Consider the following 22742-nt stretch of genomic DNA (forward strand, 5'->3'; position numbering starts at 1 on the left):
AAAGAAAGAAAATTGATGAGGGAAAGAGTGAATAGTTATTAAGTATCTTCCCCAGCTCAAAGGATTCAATAGGATTGGCTCTGTAGCTCTCTTTCCTTGTCAAAGAGATCCTTGCCTCTGGGCACATGGTCCATGGATATTCTCCCTTTTTCTTATAGTAAGTTAAATAAATTTTTGTTACTTGTAACCAAAAGAGTCCTAATTCAAGAACTTGCCCCATCAGATATTAAAACAGTACATAAAACACAGTACTACTGGTATAAATGTTTATGAGCATATCTTTGGGACAAAATAAATAGCCATAAATAGATACTATCTCTTACTTATAAAACCGATATAAATAATAAAGTTGACATCACATAGAAATGTGTAAAGGAAAAAATCATTCAATAGGTTGGTTAACTGAAAACTTAAGTTAAATTGTCAACTTGCAACATATACTAAAATAAATTCCAGATATTAATGTGAAAAGTGTTCACTGTAAAACAAACCAATGACTATTAAAACATGTGTCTGAAACGTAGTAAATCTTTGCCAAAGTGCTGGTTAAAAAACTAGGAGATTATTTAGGGAACTATTTACTTGTTCTTGAACTGAAGGAAGAATTGTCTAAATATAAAATCAATGGGCTAAATCACAAAGGAATCAACATCAAATATTTGACTACATGAAAAATTCAAGTCTATACAACAGAAGCCATCAAAATGTGAAAGGTAAATTATAAAGTAGAAAAATATTCCAATATATCTGACAAAAAGCATGTAGTAGTTTAAATCAATAATGAAAACACTGAAACTTCAATGGAAAAAAGTACAACAATGTGCAGACAAATCTCAGAAGCAAAAATATAAATGACCAATAAATATGTGAAACAATTCACTTTTACTGCTATAAGATAATACAAAAAGGTTACAATTTCAATGATGTATCATTGTATTCTACTAGAAAAGTTACTAAAATTTACAAAATTTAAGGCTAGTGAGGTTGTTTCAAAAATAAGATCGTACACTCCTATTAAGAGTCTAAACCGGCATGTAATTTTTAGAAAGCAATTTGGCAACATATCAAGAACTTTGTAAAAGATTTGTATTCTTTGACCCAGATTCCCATTCTAGAACGTTTAAAAGCACAAAATGTATCCCCTGTTCTCAGAAGTGTAAATATGCATGAAGCATAAAGTTGACAGCCAGAGGGAAAGAAGGCAGTAGGAAGAGAGAGGTGGCATTAAGATTCTGGTTGTAGTCATTGAAGTCCCTAAAACGGCCCTGGTTCTTCATAATCTGTGAGCTATCTCAGAACCTTTCCAGTAAATCCTCCCCCACGATCCCTTAGTCTCTGTCCCCTGCACGAAAAGATAATTGACTAACATAATGACCCTGGCCTGAAATATGTATTCCTTCCTTTTGCTAGATTAACCTACTGTATAGTTTTGGGTAAAAGGTGCTGATTGCTTTGATTCACTGCAGTTGGTTCTAGTCCAAGCTTAATTAGTTTGGAATTAAACTGGATCCAATACTGGCAGCTTTTATAGTGTCTATTTAAATACAATATTAGAGTAATATTGTATTAAATACAATATTACAAATTCTTCTTGAATGAGAGGTGTTGGTGAGATTTTTAGCAAGACAAAGTACTAGCTGTATTAGTCAGGGTTCTCTAAAGGGACAGAACTACTAGGATATATGTATATATGAAGGGGAGTTTATTAGGAGAATTGACTCACATGATCACAAGGTGAAGTCCCACAATAGGCCATCTGCAAGCTGAGGAGCAAGGAAGCCAGTGCGAGTCCCCAAACCTCAAAAGTAGGGAAGCTGACAGTGCAGCCTTCAGTCTGTGACTGAAGGCCTGAGAGCCCCTGGCAAAGTGTAAAGTCCAAGAGTCCAAAAGTTGAAGAACTTGGAGTCTGATGTTCAATGACAGGAAGCATCCAGCATGGAAGAAAGATGAAGGCTGGAAGATTCAGCAAGTCTGCTGTTTCCAACTTCTTCTTGGCTGCTGATTAGATGGTGCCCGACCAGCTTGAGGGTGGGTCTGCCTCTCCCAGTCCACTGACTCAAATGTTAATCTCCTTTGGCAACACCCTCACAGACACACCCAGATCAATACTTCGCATCCTTCAATCCAATCAAGTTGACACTCAATATTATCCTTCACACCAACCAAAGTAGATCAGAAACAAAAATTAGAAGAAATTTACTGGACTTAGTCCTAATTAGTGAGATAGAGCTGCTTCGTGTGGTGCTGTGGTTAGGTAATTAGGTAATAATGATTAAAACACAATAAAATTCAACATCCTGAGGTGATGCCTTATGAATCCGTTCCTCGTTGAAAAGCCTTTAACACAGTGGACTACTTTTTTCTTGTCTTTTCCCTAGCCTTCACAATTCCACACTCTCCTGGAACTTCTCATTAGTCACATTCTCTCCTGGTTTTAATAATAGTTGGATTAGCTTAGACAAAGGCTAGACTGAGGCAGCAAGAGACAAAAAATACTTAAACAAGATAAAGAGTTATTTCTCATGTAATATTTTGTGTATATTGTCCAGGAATAATATGGTGGCCCAATAGGTTAGAGAACCCCAGGTCCTTTTGATGTATGACAGCCACTGGGTATGACCCTCATCCATGTGGTCAAAATGACCTCACTGTCATATTTGCATTCAACCCCATGGAAAGCATGGACATGCTTCTTTCCTATAAAAGGCATAATTGAGAAAGTGCAAACATCATTTCTAATAAATCCCACAAATCAGAACCTAATCACATGGCCACAATTAGCTGCACAGAGGCTGGGAAATGTCATCTATATTTGGGGAATCGCGGGCTCAGCTAAAGTTCTATTTTATAGAAAAACAGCACTTTCTAATACTGAGGTTTACTAAATATGTCTCACTAGTTCAGATTTCTCTCCTGATGTTCACACTTATTTATTCAACTGTTTACTGAGCATTTATTTATTCAACAAATATTTAACTGAGCTCCTGTGTTACCAGCCACACTAAAAAAGACGCTTTTTCTATTTAGATGTTATTCAGAACTCTAACATGTCCAAAGCTGACCATTCCATATTCCCTAAACTTTCCTCCTTCCTATCTAGGTCATTTGCACCATCATTCGACCAGTTGCCCAACTCAGAAGTGAAGGTGTCTCATACTTATATTCTCACCTGTCTCATCCAAACAGTCACCAGGCCTAATCAAATCTACCACCTAAATAGATCTTCATTCTAGTCACTTTTCTCCACATACCTCCTTTTAACTGTCATCTAGGGTTCAGTCCTCTCTCTTTTTGAAATTGAAGTATAACATATGTACAGGAAAGTATGTGAAGTGCACTAATATAAATGTAAAGTTAATGGATTTTATATATGTACATATGTGCACACCCATTTAACCACCATCCAGATCAAGATACTTCTCAAGATTCTCTGTGTTCTTTTTCAATCAAGCACTATTTCTCCTGTTTAGATAGTTGTTGAAGCCTTTTCAATGGTTGCTTCTCATACAATAAACTCACTGACCATCTTTCAGTTTCTTTATCTCTGTTTCTGACTGCCTGCTTGTCTGTCCATCTCTCTCTCTCTCTCTCTCTCTCCCCCCCCCTCTCTGTCTCATGTGTGTGTGTGTGTGTGTGTGTGTGTGTGTGTGGGTGTGTATTTCCCTTGCCCCTGGGGCTTCATTTTACTCCTGTTCTCTCTCTTCCTTTTTGGCTGAAAAATCCTTCTGTAACCCAGATCTCAGCTGAGATATCACCTTTATCAAGAAACCCTGTCAGTTGCTGGTATGGGGATTTGCCTAAATAATCTTGTTATGGTTAGCTTAGCTTAGGAAAAGGAGAAAAAAAAAACCGTGTTGAATATGTTTTGATGTAGAATATAGAATATATTTGTTTTGGGTAAATGAATTGGAGATAATATTCTACTCGTCAGTGGGGCCTGGTCACCAAAATATTTTCATTCCTAGTATTAGTTTAAACATTGCTGCTGTAAGTTAGCTATCACAGCAAATCAATAATATTTAAGTCATAGCTCCTTTCAGTGGATCTCACTAGTAAGTAAGCCATTGAAGCCATTGAAAAGCATGACCATGTTTATTTTTAGTGAACTAAAGTTTTATAATTTACATCTAGTAAAGTATACATAACTTAGTGTATAGTTTGATGAGTTTTGATGACTGTATATCTCTGGGTAACCAATATCCCAATTGGTTTCCAAAGCAGAACTTTTCCAGCACCCCAAATAGTTCCTTTGTGCCTTTTTGGTCAATTCCTCTAAAAGGCAGTTACTGTTCTAATTTCTACCACAATTCATTGGTTTTGCATGTGTTGGAAAGCCATACAAGTAGAATCAGACAGTATATATATATACATATACTCATATATTTTGCTTCTTTTGCTCAACATAACGTTTTTCAGATTCTTTATGTTGTTGCATATATGAATAGTTCATTCTTATTTTATTACTGAACAGTATTCCAACATAGTATATATAGCACAATTTATCCATTTTACCAATTCTCGTATTGGTGAACTTATGGACTATTCCCTATTTTGGCCTATAACAAATAAATCTACTATGAACATTCTTACATAAATCTTGTGAGGATATGTCTTCATATTTCATAAACACCTAGAAGCTGAATAGCAGATGGATCACAGAATAGGTATATTTTTATCTTTATTAGAAACTGTTAAACAGTTTATCCAAGATTGGTATTATTTTATACTCCAACTAGAAATGTATGCAAATTCTACTTGTTCCACATTCACATGAAAATCTAGTGTTGTCAATTTTTTTAATGTTTGTCCTTTCAGAAGTGTGAAATGATTTCTCATTGCAGTTTTCACTTGCATTTCCCTAATGACTAAAAATATTGAGCACCTTTTCTACATTTCTGTCCTGGAATCTTTAAAGTGTGGGTTTTGTTCTCATTCTTACAAAATGGCTGCTGGAGCTCTAGCTGTCACTGCATCGTAGGCAGAAGGAGGAACAAAGGGTCCAGATCTTACAGTCATGTATCTGCTGGGTCTTTCTCAGAAGCCTCACCCATGGGCTTCTCTTTCTATCTCATTGGTCAAAATTATGTCACATGCCTAACCAATCTTCCAGGAAGGCTGGGAAATGCAGTTTTTTAAGTGGATCTTCCAGGTATCTATTACTGTGAAACAAACCAACTCAAAACTTAATGGCTTAGAATGAAAGTGTGTTTTTCTCACAAATAGGCCATTTGGGCAAAGCTCAGCAGAGACAGCTTGTCTCTGCTTCACTTGGCATCAGCCTAGAGGCAATTGTTGCTGGCTGCTGGCCAAGAAGACTCACACAGTTGGAACTGTGGTTAGAACACCTACACACGAGCTTTTCATGTGGGTTCTTGGACTCCCACACCACGATAGCTGAGTCCCAAGGGTGAGGGTCCCAAGAGAGACCCAGGTAGAAACCATATTGCCTTTTATGACCTGGAAGTCACACATTATCACTTGTGCTATATTCTATTCATGGTGGAAAATACAAAGGTCTGCCTGATTAAAGGGGAAGAGAAGTAGATTTTACAACTTGATCTGGGGGTGGCAAGGTATGGAAGAGCAAGTGGCCCAAAATATTGCTGTGGGCTGGCACAGTGGCTCACGCCTATAATCCCAGCACTTTGGGAGGCCGAGGCAGGTGGATCATTTGAGGTCAGGAATTTGAGACCAGCTTGGCCAACATGGTGAAACCCCATCTCTACTAAAAAATACAAAAATTAGCCAGGTGTACTGGCACACGCCTGTAATCCCAACTACTTCAGGAGGCTGAGGCGGGAGAATAGCTTGAACCTGGGAAGCAGAGGTTGCAGTGAGCTGAGATCGTGCTACTGCACCCCAGCCTGAGCGACAAGACTGAGACCCCATCTCAAAAACAAAAAACCAAAAACAAAGTATGACTGTGGCCATTTTGGGGAAATACAACCTTCTACAATTGGGCACGTTGCTTACCCCTAACTAAGGTGGGATTCTCTTCACAGGGAAGATGTGGCGAATAAATGTTGGGTAGGCAAGCTGAGTTTCTGTCATGTTCTTTACACATATAACATTATAATTGTTTGCTTTCGACTAGACTGTAAACTCCATAAGGGCAGCAGCCAGATTTGTCTATCTTTGTTAATTATTGGTGCCTTAGGGCCTAAGGAAAAAAAAATAGGCATTCAAGAAATATTTCTCAATGAACAGGTATTAAACTAAACAAAACCATATCTAGAATATCAGTTTTAGAAAATAAACTGTGATGTAACATTAGGAAAGAATGTAAAAATTGGAATTTTAAGTCAATAACCTCCCAGCCTGGAGCTGGGACCTGTTGCTCACACCTGTAATCCCAGCACTTTGGGAGGCTGAGACAGGTAGATCGTTTGAGCTCAGGAGTTTGGGACCAGCCTGGGCAACATGGCAAAACCCTGTCTTTACAAAAAATACAAAAATTCATCAGGTGTGGTGGTGCATGCCTGTGGTCCCATCTACTCAGGAAGCTGAGGTGGGAGGATCACTTGAGCCCAGGAAGTTGAGGCTTCAGTGAGCCATGATTATGCTACTATACTTCAGCCTGGGTGACATAGTGAGACCCTATCACTAAATCACTAAATAAATACTTGTCAGGCTGGGCAACATAGTAAGACCCTATCTCTACAAAAATCTTTTTTAAAAATTAGCTGAGTGTGGTGGCATGCCCCTGTAGTGGCAGCTATTTGGGAGGCTGAGGTGAGAGGATCACTTGAGCCCAGGAGTTCAAGGCTACAGTGAGCCATGATCACACCACTGCATTCCAGTCTGGGGGATAGAGTGAGATTGTCTCTAAAAAACAGTCAGTAACCTACAAAAAGCCTAATAAATACATAAGCTAAGGATTAAAACAAATCTCATTCGACTTTTTAAAATAAAAAACAAAATAAAGTACTATTCAGTGAGGCAATCAGAGACCAAAAGTCAGTCCCTATGATTTTTCTATACATTACTTTGTATCGGTTTAGAATATCCAACCCTTGACCATTATTTGCTATTGTTGGAGACAGTTTGGAAAATGCATGCTCCCTGATCCTTACTGGATCAGTATTAAGGTAAACAATTTGTTCATTCTGTGAGCTATCGCTTCTTCATCCTTAGGTACATTGTTAGCTTACATAGTTTAAAATCTTTATTTTCTCTTTTTAATTTTTTTTCGTTTTAGAGACAAGGTCTCATTCAGTCACCGAGGCTGGAGTGCAGTGGCACTATCATAACCCACTGTAACCTCAAACTCCTGGACTCCTCCCACTTCAGCCTCCACTTCCCACAAGCAATCCTCCCACTTCGGCCTCCCGAGTAGCTGGGACTACAGGTGCACACCACCATGCCCAGCTAATTAAAAAAAAAAATTCCTTGTAGAGACGGGGTTTCTGTGTTTCCCAGGGTGGTCTCTAATTTCTGGCCTCAAGCAATCTTTCCACCTCGGCCTCCCAAACTGCTGAGATTATAGACGTGAGCCACTGCACCCAGCCTTAACATTTTTTGACTTATGTTGTTTCATATATTTAAATATTTTTATCGTTTTCATTGGTTTCACATTCCCTTTCAAAGAGTTCTTCAATGTTTTGTTTTTCTTTCTCTGGTCCATTTAATAACTCGTTTGCCATTAACCATGGCTTTGCATGGCACATTCCTGAGGACTGTGACAAATATTATCATACTGTGATCTGATTATATCATACCTCTGCTCAAATTTTTTCAATGGTTTCTTGTCAGGCAAAGAAAACTCTTAAGGTTTTAAGCATGAACAGAAGACTCTTTCTGAGGAGACTCCTCATCTCCCAACACTTTCCTTCGGTCAGACCTTAGAACAATTATAGCTACTGAGCTTGCCATACCTTCTCTTTTCTCAGTACCCCTCCACGCCCACCCTTCCTAGCGTCTTTCCAGGCTGAGGGAACAATATCTGTTAAGTGTTTGCTCCCAGTTTCAACTTCCCTCTCCTCATCCTTGTGACAAACTCTTACCTTCCAGTATCATCTCAAGTGTTAATGCCTCAGTGATTCTTTCTCTAAGCTCCCATCTCAGATTGGGTGCATTTTCCTTGTCTTGTATTTGCATACGCAAATCTCAATTAGACTTCTTCTTTTTTTTTTTTTTTCTACTTTCTCACAGCAAATAGTTCTACACAAAATCTAGGTGGAAGGAACCAAGCACAATCATTTATTTAAATAACATTTATTGTTTCTTCCTCTCTCTATGTCTTTTTATAGAAGGGAGATATGAATTGGGGGGTGAGGCATCCTACTCTGTTGTTGGCTCTTTTTGTACCTAGTATTGGCCAAAGAAGGAGAAGACAGGTGGAGAGTAGTGATGCTCCTCCTGGAATGCCAAGGTGGAAGGAAAAGTGAGTGATTTGAGAGGTGATTGCATAAGCTTAGACTCAAAGGCCCTGCTGATATATTTCCTATCTTTTACTTGCACCCTTCACCAGGTGAAGGAGGTTTTAGGGCATTTTTTCGCATCTGCCCATGGGAAAACCCAGCCATTTTCTCTGTCCTCTGGGCTCTCTGCCTTGAAGAGGCTTCTTACTTAGTGTGGCGTTGTCACAACAAGGCTGTAACTGTGATTGAAGGAAAAAGGTCAAAAGACGCAGACAGCGGAAAGTTTATTTAATAGCCATGAATATATAAATGTACAGAAACAGTCAGGCAAAGCAGAAAACAACATAAAGTACTCCCAGTTGGATTTACGGACTTTTCAAGTTCCCCACTGGGTCCCACTTAGGAAGAGTGAAACATCTTCTATGCCATTTTATCAGAGAATTTCCAATCCCCCTGCTCCTCCCTCTGCCTTTCTGAAGATTCTGCAATTGCCTTGCAGCTCTCCAGCTGCAAGCAATTGATGCAAATCAACCCTAGTAAATTCCAGAGTGTTTATTGGGAGACTAGGTGAGTTGAAGGTGAATTTCTACTTGTAGCATCTATAAGTAGAGCATCTTGTAGCAGGCCCAGATTTCAGGGTTGCTTTTGTTTGGCCCATTTCTACACATGGTGTTTCTATATTTATTAGAGTTATCCCTGCATTGTTATAAAAGATAAAACATGTTAATAGCCTGGAATATGGAATTAGATTGCCGGGGTTTGAATTTTAGGATGACCAACCATTCTGGTTGTGCTGGGACTGAGGAGTTCTACAAGGATGCAGGACTTGTCAGCACTAAAACGAGGACAGTGGTCACCCCAGAACTTTGCTACTTACTAGCTCAGATCTAAATGGAGGTAAAAGTATTCCAACACTATGGAGGTGTTGTTGGAGTAAGAGTAAATATTTGTAAAGTGCTTACAACAGTGTCTGACATATATAAGTGTGTGTTAAATCAAAAACTTATGGAAGATATGACTTTTTTCTGGGCATAATCGCAGTGTCCAAGCAATGTTTTTAATTTTTGCCATTATCTTAGGGGTTTACAAAAATGAATTCTTATTTATCCACACATTTATATGTACACATATGCAAATACTGTTTGGGTTTTTACCATCTAATTTTCACATAAAACAATACATACTCAAAATAACTTCGCCATAGTAATGTTGAACTACAAAATAGCATGAGTAAAAAGTGATGTGGATAGTAAAGAAGGATGTCCAATTGTGAACAAGTTCCTCCAAACTCCTGCCCCTCTTTCCTTTCTGCTCTTACTCTACCTTGATCAAAACCCTGTTAAACAATTACTGTATTGTATTGGAATTATATGTCTGTTGCCACCAGATAGGGTGTGCAAAAGGAGAGCCTGTGTTGCAGCTGACAGTATGGAGGGAAAAGAGAGCTTGGGCCAGTGGCTATTCATTACTGGAACCTTTCACCAGAAATGAGAGACTCAGTGAGTGTCTGACCCTCACCTATCAGATTAGCCATCCCTCCTCCAAAGCAGGGGTATGGGCAGTCCTAGAGAAGGCAAGAAGTATTTAGGCCATGTTCTATGGAAATGAGAAACAGGTTTGGATCACAGATTTATCCCCCAACCTATACAACCTTTTGACTAAAAGCTTCCTACTTTAAAATATTTGTTAATAGTTTGAAGCTTTTTTTTTTTTTTTTAAAGTTTTTGAATCCCTTGTGGCTCAAATCCAGAGCAGTTCTCTTGACAAGAAATGAACATCATGTGAACATAAATATTTTTAAATATCAAGACCTTTAGATTTTTCTTGAACCTCATGGAAAGGACTCACAGACCCCCAATACTTCTTAAAAATCCTCCCTTCTTTTCCCATTGGCTACTCTATTCAGCTAGGCAGAATGATCTGTGATAGCCCACTTCCATTTTCCCCACCCCAAACCTCTTTCACCCTTAAGCCTAGAAGTCTTTGGGACCTTGTTTCTATTCTTTTTCCTACACCTCTGAGTTCTTTATTGTGTAAGAAATAATAATTGACTTAATTTCTTTGCTAAATTGTTGCCTTCTAACATTCTTAAATTCTAAATCTGTGATGTCCTTCCAACACATCAGCACCATCTTAGCTATTGAGTCCTTGAAAGGTGGCGAATCCTATTGGAGACATACTGTGGCAACCTAAAATCAGTGAGAGACCAACTCTCCAAAGAGTTCATTCAGGAGTAGCAAGGGATTGCAATGAGGGATATGTGTGCTATGAAAATCATAGGTGCATCCAAGAGAATTGAGGCAAAGGGGAAGCTTTTAAAGGCAAAATAAATGTCCATATAAGTCATTTTGAAACAAAGGCCATTGATTACAGGGTCTCATTGCTGGAGTTGTTAGCTTATTGGTGGAAATAGCCACTGTTAGGCAAGTGTCCCTGTGCAATCAGGTTACTGCAGTTTTGAGTAGTTCCCATCATAGGCATACATGTGTGAGGACCTGACCTTCACAGCATTCTGGCTCCATTGTGTTAGGGTTTTATATTAGTGACTCCATTTTGGTACTGATAACTTTCACAACTGCAAGTGTATACACACTGAATTTCAAAGGCAGAATGAAAAGGAATGTAAAAGATAGCAATAATAATTTTTAAATTAATTTCATAGTGAAATGATATTTTGGTTATATTGGGTTAAACAAAATACATTGTTAAAACTAATTTTATCATGTTGCTTTTTAAAAATATGGCTACTAGAACATCTAAAATTATATATGTGCCTCACATTACATTTCCATTCAACAATACTGGTCTAGATTGGGTCAGCAAACTTCTCCCATAAAGGCCAGATAGTGACAAAGATGTTTTGCTTGGCCAAACTTTAGTCAGGCTGCCGAACCTTCTCCTAGACCCGTCTGTGCACTTCCTAACTAAACTCAGTTTTAGGAAGAACCCCCTGCCCTTGGAAGCTGACCATCTTCAATATCTGATCAGGCTCCTCATCCTCCACCATCCTCCAGGTGATGTCTGGTCACCCTGGCCTGCCTTCAGCAAAAATCCTGTTAGGTCAGTTTAGCCAGACTCACTTTTATCCCTGATGTTTCCTCTTAGTAATTTCCATCCACTGAACCACACCCTGCTCCTTGACTATGAATTTCCACTTGCCCAGGTATTTGGAGTTGAACCCAATTTCCCCTTCACTGCCAGACCTTGTTGTAGTGGTCCCTATACCTGTCTTAATGGTGCTGAGTAAAGTCTTCCTTATTGTGCTTTAATAAGTGTCATTGAATATTTTTTTTTCTTTAACAAGGATAAGCATTTTAGGCTTTGTGGGCCATGTGGTCTCTGTTGCAACCACTCTATTCTATCATTGTAGCACAAAAGCAGCCATAGATATACAAAAACTAATGACTTTTGTTACGTTTCAATAAAGCTTTATTTATAGACACTGAAATATGAATTTGAAAATAGTTTTCATTTGTCATGAAATATCCTTTTAAAAGTTGTATTTAACTATTTAAAGATGTAAAAGTTTTTCTTAAACAGACTTAGAGTCTGATTTGACTTCCTGGCCACAGTTTGCCCACCATACATTACCCACATCCATTCTGGATCAACAACAGGACCCTAAGGATGAGATTATCTTCACTACCACAGAAAGGGCCTCAAGAGCTGGGCTGCTTGAGTAAATGAGGAAATAGGGGAAATCAGAACTGTGGACAACTAGAGGAGGAGTACCTAGTCTAAGGGGGGGTAGCCTGAACTCCGCTTCAGCTGAATCTTCTGGATGGGTGAGCCCTGGGTGGCCAGATTTCTGATTTACTTTGTCCCCAGGAGAAGCAGGGATTTCAATTTTCTATGTAAAATTTTCCAAACTTGACATATTGTCTACCATCTTAAAGAAATAAATAGGCCAAAAATTTTGTTCGGGTCAAACAAAAATAGGATATAGGTTCAATTCAGTTCTCCAGCCACCACCTCATATCCTCTGGCTTAGCCATGGAATTTTATTCCTGAACACATTTCTTTCAAACCTTGCAGATAAAGGTGACTGGTGTTTTACATTTTTATGTATCTTGCCAGAATAATTTTAAATAATTTCAGTGTGACATAATTTTGCAATTACTACTTCATGTTCTCAAGGATGATTTTGTTTCATGTAGAGATTTTTTTTTTTTGAGACGGAGTCTCGCTGTGTCACCCAGGCTGGAGTGCAGTGGCGCGGTCTCAGCTCACTGCAAGCTCCGCCTCCCGGGTTCACGCCATTCTCCTGCCTCAGCCTCCAGAGTAGCTGGGACTACAGGGGCCAGCCACCACGCCCGGCTAATTTTTTGTATTTTTAGTAGGGACGGGGTTTCACCTTGTTAGCCAGGATGGTCTCGACCTCCTGACCTCGTGATCCTCCCGCCTCCGCCTCCCAAAGTGCTGGGATTACAGGCGTGAGCCACCGTGCCCGGCCGAGATTTTTTTACTTAGTAAACAATCATAGTCTATAACTAATTCTCTCCCTCCCCCTTCTTGTATATTTCCTCCATTTATTATGGTTTTATTCTTTGCAAACACATTCTTTTCTGAAAACGGCTTTTAAGTGACTAGTAGATATGAACTGTCATTACTCAAAAAGGCCAGGCTTTTAGTTTTATTATCTGAGGGAGAATGAGTACTTAGAAAACGACATGTGTTCACTGAAAGAAAAAGCAAACAAACATGAAAACTGATTTGGGGGTTCTAAAAATATTGTTGTTTTTACGTTTGACTTAACAGTTACTTTGGGGTCATCTTTATTTTTAAGTTAAATACATTTTCTACTATTGGCTTAATGAAAAATTATTTTGAAATTTTTTTTTTATATTTCTACAATAGAGTAAGATGGCTCAAAATGGTTATTTTGGGCAAGTCTGCTATCCCTGAACTCTGCCAGTTGGAGACAACCTCTCCTGTCAAAGAACTTCCTTTTTGAGACATGTGCTTGGCTCAGAATTACTTCTGCTCCCCAGTTTTGCCAAGTGGGCTTGCTTATACCCGAGAGTTCAATCATTTTATCTTTGACATTAAGGAGAAGTTTAGCCAATTTATATTTAGGTCAATATTTTTAAAGGAAAAAAAAGCTAAGATTGATTTAATGCCATTTTGTAGCATTTTTCATTTATCTGCATATGAATTCAATGAACTCTTGTCTCCAAACATGTAAAATTAAATCATAAAGCCTCAGCAATTACCTTCAGATCTAATGTTTCAGAATTTCTACCCATGTAACACAAAGCAGCTTTTCAAAACAACCAATATGATAAAATACTGGAGTGGAGGGGAAAAGAATGAAGCTAAAGACTCCTGCTATAGTAAAACCAGAATCAGGAGTGTTCTGATTTATCCCAACTGGAAAAATGAGGATTGGTGTACCTCAACCTTGACAAAATTCATTAGTAATGACAGAATCCTGTGTAATGACAAATGCCCTTGCTTCTCCATTTCTAAATTGTTATTGATTTCAAACTATGCCTTATTATTTTATTCATATTGTTTCTTGTTATTTAATGAGTAGACTTATGCTAGGAAACAGATCATCTTGAAAAACTCAAAAACTAAATACCTGCAAGTTTTTCAACATTGTCTTTTAACAGATTTTCTTATTTCTCTAAATACTTTGAAGTCTTTCTTACCTGTGCCTTTTTACTTCTTACTTTTTATTTTTGTAGAGATGGAGTCTTACCATGTTGCCCAGGCTGGCCTTGAACTCCTGGGTTCAAGGGATCCTCCTGCCTCAGTCTCCTGAGTAGCTGGAACTCTTGGAACTATAGGCATGAGCCACTGTGCCCAGGTTTTTCTTATGTTTATCTCTTTCCTTTAGCCAATATGGCTCCATCCAAATTAACTTTCTGCTGAATTCTATTTCAAGTTGCAGAATTTAATTTTTTGTGCTTTATACATAATAGTTATACAATAATATTTGTGAAATAAATCTATAATGTTAGGGAAACTAGCTATTCTTTTCTGTTTTGTATTTGTTGAATATGTTATATCAATAGAATCAATAAACAATTTCATCCACTAATATGGTTATTGCCGTTTTAAGTAGAATAATTACAACTTCTTCCCATTCTCTCCAAAATAAAATAAAAATCAAAGCCTTGAGTGTCTCGCCAAAAATTTGTACCAAGTTGTTGAGTCAAGGAAGACAAAATGACTTGGAATATTTTGCATTATGACCGAGAAACCGTGTTTACATCTTTTTCCTGCCATGTGCATATGATCACTGCCTTACGGTTCAACTTTAGTTTTGGCTTGAAGTCAGACCATTGCGTTAGCTCTCTAATCAAAATGTCTGGGATACAGCGAGACCAGTACATAGTTTTAAATATAGGGTTGTATAAGAGAATTAAAGGCCTTGATTGAAGGAAAGGTTAGGAGGTCTGACATCTCTAAAAGACACTTCTGGTGCCTTTTCTTTACAGAGTACCACAACTTGGGTAAGAACCACAGCATAACAACTAATGAATTGAGAAACTACATGGACTGTTACATACAATTACAGCTTCCACATTGGGATTGCTGAATAAAAATCAAAACCAGTCTCTGAATGCTTTGCCTTTAGAGTAAAAAGAATTTTTCCAGAACACTGTCATCATATTTATAATTCCCATAAATTTTGCTTTATGGTCTAGTTTGGAAGTTTTTATCTTAAAGTGGTTTGGATTTATTTTGTTTATTTGTTCTTTATTTGGGACCTGATTTTTTAAATTCACATTTTCACTCAATGACCTTCTCTACCCCTCACAGATATTTTAAGGAGTGAGTGGCGCCTTTGAGCATTCTCTCTCAAGTTTGCAAAGGAAACATAGAGCTCTCTACCCTGTTATTTAGTCTACTCTTTCCACATTCCTCTCTGGTACCTGGTTGGCAAAAAAATCTCCATAAAGATCCTGGGTATGAAATGACAGCTCAAAGAGCAATCTGTTAATCTGCTATTTGTTCAAAACTGCTGGCCAATCTTTAGACATTGCATTGGCTGTACTTGATCAAGAAAAGGTCCTATTCTCGATTTTGAGAAGTACTAACCTGACAGGTGTCAGAGGTAGGTGACCTTTAAAGAAAATATTAACTGAGAACAAAAGCATTAGATGGTTCCTAAATGAGCCAAGGCTACTCATCCAGCTGCCCTTGAGCAATAAAAAAGGAAAGTCAGTGCATTATACAACGGGTCAGTGATAAAAGCCATGAAAAAAATAATCTTTCTAAGTTAGACAATGCTGATATTGGCAGTCCTTGAATGCTATTAAAACACACACACTTCTTTTTGAGAAATGCTTAATGGGGCACAATTAAGCGGTCTGTAGAATTGAATGACCTTTAAATTGCTGTAATCTCATGAGGAAAACCTTTCATACACAGCATCTACTTTTGAAAGAACATTCCATGAAAATATTGTCACTAATTCAGCAGGGCATGCCAAACCTATGTCTAGTTTCTTGCTCCCTTTGGAGTCCTTCATTCCCAGGGAAAAGCTGAGATCACCAAATATGCTGACCTCAAACATGCCACTCAACTAAAAGCCGTCACATTATTATCATTCAAAAAAACCTTGGTGATAGGCAGAAAGGAGAAAACATAAAATAGGTAAAGCTTTAAACTGACAAGAAAGAAAAGAAAGGAAGAAAAAAGAAAAAAACTATAACCTCTTTTACATAAAAATAAAATCAGTTAGATTGTAATATTTTCTCTTCTCATTTGTCCCACTTTTGTCCTTATTAAGTGTATTTTTTAAGAAAAAATCATCAAATAACAGATATAGAACTGTGACTTCCTAAATTGGTTCTGAATCTTAGGAGTCAATTTTTCCCCTGCAACTTATATTTTGAATAAAAGAGACTAGGCATGATGGCTCATGCCTGTACTCCCAGCGCTTTGGGAGGCTGAGATAGGAGGATTGCTTGAGGCCAGGAGTTCGGGATTAGCCCTGGCAATATAACAAGACCTCCTCTCTACAAAAAAATTAAAAAAAAATTAATAAAGCAGGGCATGGTGTCTGGTGCCTGTAATCCCAGCGACTCTGGAGGCTGAGGTGGTAGGTGGATCACATAAGTCCGGGAGGTGGAGGGCTGCAGTGAGCTATGAATGTGCCACTGTACTCCAGCTGGGGAATAGAGCAAAATTCTATCTTTTTTTTTTTTTAAAAAGGCAGTACAACGATCATTTCAATTCATTTGCTTTACCTCTCCTTAATCTGTATCTTTATTGTTTTGACTCACCTACTTGAGTGTAAGTTGTAGACATGACACGACCCTAAATACTTCGACATGTATTTTCCAAAAACTAGGAGAGTCGCCTATCTAATCACAATACTATTAGCACAATAAATTTAACTTTGATAATATCTTCTAATACACAGTATAGATTCAGATTTCTCAAATTGTTCCAAGAATATCCTTTAGGCTATTTTGTGTTTATATATATATGTTTTTGGATCCAGAATCCCAGTAAGTATTAAACATTGTATTTAGTTGTCATGTTTTAGTCAACTTTCATCTGGACCTATCCTCATCTTTTGGGTTTTATTTTTTTGGCCCTTATGATACTGATATTTGAAGAGTTCAGGTCAGTTATCTTGTAAAATGTTCTACATAATCTGGATTTGTCTGATTACTTCCTCTTGATTAGATTCATGTTAAACATTTTTGGCAAGAAAAATACCTAGGGGGTGATGCTGTATGCTTTTTATTGCATCACATCAAGAGGCACATGATGTCAGCTCTTTCCACTGGAAATGATAGTAAGTTTAATGACTTGGTTAATTGGTGTCCATGAGATTTTTCCACTGTAAAGGTCTCTTTCTCCCTTTGAAATTAATATGTAATCTGTGATACTGCAGCACTAAATTAATATTGATATATACAATTAATATGTAATCTGTAACACCAGACTTTGTGAATAATGTATTCCCCAAAATTTTTCACTTAATACTTTCAGCATATACTGATGAGCCTTGACTAAATCTATTACTGTTATGGAGTCTGCAAAATTATGACTTTTCTAATCCTACTGTTCCTTTTATGTATATTAGCTAGCATTTTTCCATAAGGAGAAGTTTTGTTTTCAACCTTCTTGTTAGTTTTTTAAAGTACCATTATGGAATCATAGATTCTTTCTGAAGTTCAAATTGTCCCAAATTTGACCAGTTGGATCCCTTAAAAGTAAAATTTTAATTTGGAAGTGCTCTCAATACTTATTTTAATCTTAGTAAATAATTTCAGCGTTTTTTTTTTTTTTAAAGTAGAGGTTACTACAATGTCATTGCAAAATATTTTTTTTTTCTTAAATAAGGATACAAGTGAATAACCAGGGCTTATTGTTATGTACTTAATAACATCTTTCATTTGTTGTGGCAACCTGTCAACTTTAATTCAATAATTATGAAATGCCTTGAAATAAATGAGAGTTAGAGGCATCCTAAACTTACCCTGATTTGAAAGGACCAAGAAAAGTAGCTGACCTTCAATAGAAAGTCAATAAAAGTTAACTGAACACATTAAACTAATCATCAAACTAAAATGCTAAAGTCATGAAACATAAGAAAAAAGATTGAAATAAGAGATGTTAAGGGTTTGATTGTACAGAAATAAAGTAATTTAGCTATTCAAAAGTTATTTTTATCTCCTTGTTACTATATGAAATTTCTCCTAAACTGTTATCAATATAGTACAGAAGACAGTTCTTCACTAACTTTCCCTTATTTGGTTTCATAGGGCATATGTAATAGACCTATAATTAGGAATAGCCTTTAAGAGTTCTTTCGATTTAGCAAATTGTAAATGAACACTCCTTCTTTCCAATCGATTGGTATTGCTTCCTAGATCAAGAGATTTTTGCCAAAGCACCCTATATCTGGGATGAAAAATTGCTTAATAAAATTTAGAAAGTTTTTCTTAATAAAATTTAGAAAGAGCTCCAAAACAGAAAGGATGAAATAATATATAAACTTTTCTGTGAGAAAAACTATGAATGGAAAGTAACAAGTAGATGCAGTGATACACATTTTGTATAGTTTAAAAAAAACCTGCCTAAAACATAAATTTACGTTTAACTCCCCTCCCCGCACACACACACATAAATTGCATCATTGTGGGTTATCTACAAAGTAGGTAATACACTCATGGATTATTCAAGGCTGACTGTAAATAGCTTAACCCAACCAGGATACTTGATCCTACCAGAAGGTAGTAAATCACTGGCTTCTTAGAGGCTTAGTATTATTTTCAAGCCACTGTCACACCATTTAGTAAATGGAAAGGAGTCTTTTTTTTTTTTTTTTTTTTTTTTTTTTTTGAGATAGAGTCTCACTCTGTCACCAAGCTGGAGTGCAGTGGTGCAATCTCAGCTCACTGCAATTTCTGCCTCCCTGGTTCAAGTGATTCTCCTGCCTCAGCCTCCTGAGTAACTAGGACTACAGGCATATGCCACCACATCCAGCTAATTTTTGTATTTTTAGTAGAGACAAGGTTTCACCATGTTGGCCAGGATGGTCTCAATCTCTTGACCTCATGATCTGCCCGTCTTGGCCTCCCAAAGTGCTGGGATTACAGGCGTGAGCCACTGTGCCAGGCCAGGAGTCACTTCTTTTTCCTAAGCTTTTGGCAGTTTTTGTTGAAATTTGAGCTGTCCAAATTAGTTCATAGGCCTGATATGTTATTTTTCCATTTTTACCATATAAGACAAAATATATTTTATTATTTTAAGATAAAGTGATTATTTTAAGCCCTGATTCATTATATGTGAGTGGTAGAGGTGAACTCATATATAGAAACAAACAGAATTTCCATTAAAAATAAAAGAGATCAAATCATTACATAAAGAAAGAAGGAACGTTGCATGGTAGCATTTGAAGAGATGCCAGAGATACATAAAGATATCGTCATTTGGTCTACTTTTTTAGATATTGTTTTACAGCAAACATTTTCAACTTAATATGTATTTTACCTATAACTATTCCACTAAGCCTCCTGTATATATTAGGGCAACACATTCAATCACATTGTATCAGCTGTCCCCCAATACTTATTTTGCTTCATATTGCTGGTTTTACATGACATCCTTGATTAATTTTCAGACCTTGAGGTGCTATTTATTAAATTAGGGATACAGCCCACTAAATTAATAAATTATTACTGTGGAGGCAGTCTTGTCTTCTGCATGTATAAGTGCATTGCTTAAATTACTCTCAGGAAATAATTTACACATGAAGAGGCTCTGGTGGTTAAAAAAGCTCTGTGTATTTCTTATCTCTGGAAATAGTCCTGGACTAGGTGCTCAAATGGCTATCAAAGCAATTTTTTTTTTCAAAGTAGTAATGATTCTTACCATTCTAGTGTTCCAACACACTATCCTAGAATCATGAATTAAATATAATGTTATACACGTAACAGTTTGAACCAAAAATTTCCATAAGAAATGGGGAGGCGATTTCAACTGAGAATTGCTCATGATCTTGAAAAGACAGCTTTCTTTCATTGTGGGGGTTTTTTTTTTTCTCCCTAAAAGAGCTGTAAAAAAGTGAACATACTAAATACTTCAGATCAAGAAAAAGGAAATTAGGAATTGGTTGCCGTTGCAAGAAAGATATCTGCCCTTCCCCACCTTTTAGATATTAAAAGGTGGAATTAAGGACAATAAAATGACTCCTGGCTTCTAATCTCATTCCACTGTTTTTCCTGTCCCTGGGCTGTTCATGTCAGGTTTCTATGTTCCTCGCTTATATATGACACACATATTATCCCAAATTTAGGTGTTATGAAATTTAAAAAATAAAAACAAATGTTTTTGGTGAAACTTCTCCCCTGGTTTACAAACTCTGATATCAGGAACCCTCTCATTCTTACAGTCTTAGGGCCTAACTCTCTGCCTGAGACATGGAATGATTTGGGTGAATAAATACAGAAAAAGGTGCACCATTATGGAGGAAGAATCCTTAATTATTTTGAGTCTGATTTTTGCAAAATGTCCGTGTAGTGTCTGGCACATTTTCTAGTTTTTTCCCCATGCTTCTTCTTCCTCTTTTCTTCCCAAATCTATACAGCAATGATGGGAAATAAATGGTAAATATTTATTGATTTGAATGTGTGCATCAATAATCTATCACAACAAATAGATAAGTTTATTTTAGGATGCTCCTTAACACTCTAATTACACTTTCAAGGCCCTCTCTTTGTTCTGCCAGAAACATGGAAACTGGCTTTAGCTTCCAGACTAAACAAAACAATTGCAAATAAAAAGGCTGGAGCCAAAATGATGGTGGTAGGGCAATGATGATGGTAGTGGTGGTAGTGATCTGTCACAGACACTGTTCTCTTTTATTCTTCATCACGATTTTTATTTGATATGTTAATTACTTTTCTGATCTTCAAACTAACCCCATGGTGCTTCATACTGTGCTATATACTATGGTATGAATTTTGGTAAGATAATTATTCTTTGGATAAGTAGATGATTTTATCCCTCATCACTTCCATTTTAGTTATTATATTACTATTTCTGTATTTAGCACTGAAGTTTGCCTTAAAATTTATTTACAATACATTTTCTGTAATTACATTGTCAAGTACACAAAAGGTTATTTTCCACATTTTTACCTCACGTAAAAGTGTGAAGATCTCCAGATAATGCTGCACAGGAAATTAATCTATTTTAATTGTTTTTAATGGCAAGCGTATTAAAATAGGTTGTAATTAATAAATTGAAAGACTTGCATAAATTCCTTTGTCCAAAGTTGAATGGAGAATTCAGGCTTGTGTTTTCTTTTCTTTCTTTTCTCTTCCTAACTGGTCTTTTTGTTGTAAAAGGGTCACGTAAGGACGTCCGTGGAAGAGCTCCGTGCGCCATCTACTGACGGAATCTAAATGTCCAGTATTTGTAGATTGAGAATAACTGTACATTGGGTTGTTAGCACATTCTCTGAGAAAGGAGGGGTACTGGGAAAATACCCTTTCAGACTCTATGGCTTATTAGTGATTGCTGGAATAAATCTGAATTCAGCAAACACATAGTTCAAAAAAGAGACCTCTATCTGTTGTGCAAGTACAAGTTTTGGAGACAATCCCAAGAGATTCCGGTGGCTGGCGTCGGAAGAAGTTAAACCCTGAAATCAACTCAAACGGAGAATGGGATTGTTGTTTCTTGCCTGTGTCCTGAGCTACACTCGCTGTTAATTTTTACTTCCTAATAAGAAATGGCTTTACTAATGGCACATCCAGAAAACCTTTAGTTTCCAATATTATTATTACAAGGGATTGCTCTCCAATTTGATTATTTTATCAAAAGTTTAACAATGCACAGCAAATAGGTCTCCCCTTCACGTAGATACTACCCACACAGCTTGTCTCTGTGAATATAAATTTAGTCCTTGTACACACATACAGACACAGCGACACATATACCTACAGATGATATGCATTTAGGTATATGTGTGTTAGTTGATAAATCTAAGCCCTTGGATTTAGATTAAAATGTTTCTCCCTTCAGTCGTTTGCTCCATTCTATGCTAAATCCTGTAGAAGGCTGGGAAGAACTGGGGACCTCAACCCAAAGAAGTTTCTTGATTATAGTTGACGGGCAGCAGAATATCAGTTTTAGGGAATCAAAAGTTGAGTTGGAAGGTTGCTGGTTTGGAAACTAAGGTTGGTTCCAAGTGGTCCGACCTGATTCCCAGGATCTTTTTGAGAGCTGCTGGGAGAACTGAAAATTAACAGCGAGGACCCAGGACGCCCTAGGTAACCTCCTCCCCGCTATTCTGCTCTTCTCAATTCAAGGGCCGAGACAACTTGCCCTTGTGGAAGAGGGAAGAAAAGGGAAAAGAGGAAAGCAAGAAAGTTGAGTCAGAAAGAGGAAGAGGGACAAAGAGGAAAGGCAAGGAGAAGAGAAGGAAAAATCAAGGTTCAGCAAGAAGTTGGAAGGCGAGGGAAAAAGGGGAGTAAAGAGACGGCAAAAGAGGTCTAAGGTCTAAGAAGATGCAAGGATCTTTGTTTAACGAACCAAAGTCACACCCATCTTTCACTTTCAAATCAAACGTCTAGATCTTATCCGTTTCCTTTTTAAAGGTTGTCTGCGTTTCTAAAGGAAGCCAGTAGTTGATACTCCTCGCCGCGCCCCACGCGTGGCCGCGCTGTTCTGTCTCCGGCCACTGAGACCAAATACAACGCGAGTGAGAACATTTGCAGAGGCGCGACTCTGGGAACACTCCTGCGACTGGTTGTCACCGGGGAGTCTAACCGGATTAATACCCAGAGATGGATTACGCTGGCTGTCACCAATACGCCTAAAGATTATAATCCAATTTACGCACATTACAGTCAGTATTAACTTTATCTGTTATTTTAAGACTCCCAGTTGCCCCGCGCGTCC

Source organism: Macaca fascicularis, chromosome 15 (assembly GCF_037993035.2).
Source record: "Macaca fascicularis isolate 582-1 chromosome 15, T2T-MFA8v1.1".
Classification (NCBI taxonomy): Eukaryota; Metazoa; Chordata; class Mammalia; order Primates; family Cercopithecidae; genus Macaca; species Macaca fascicularis.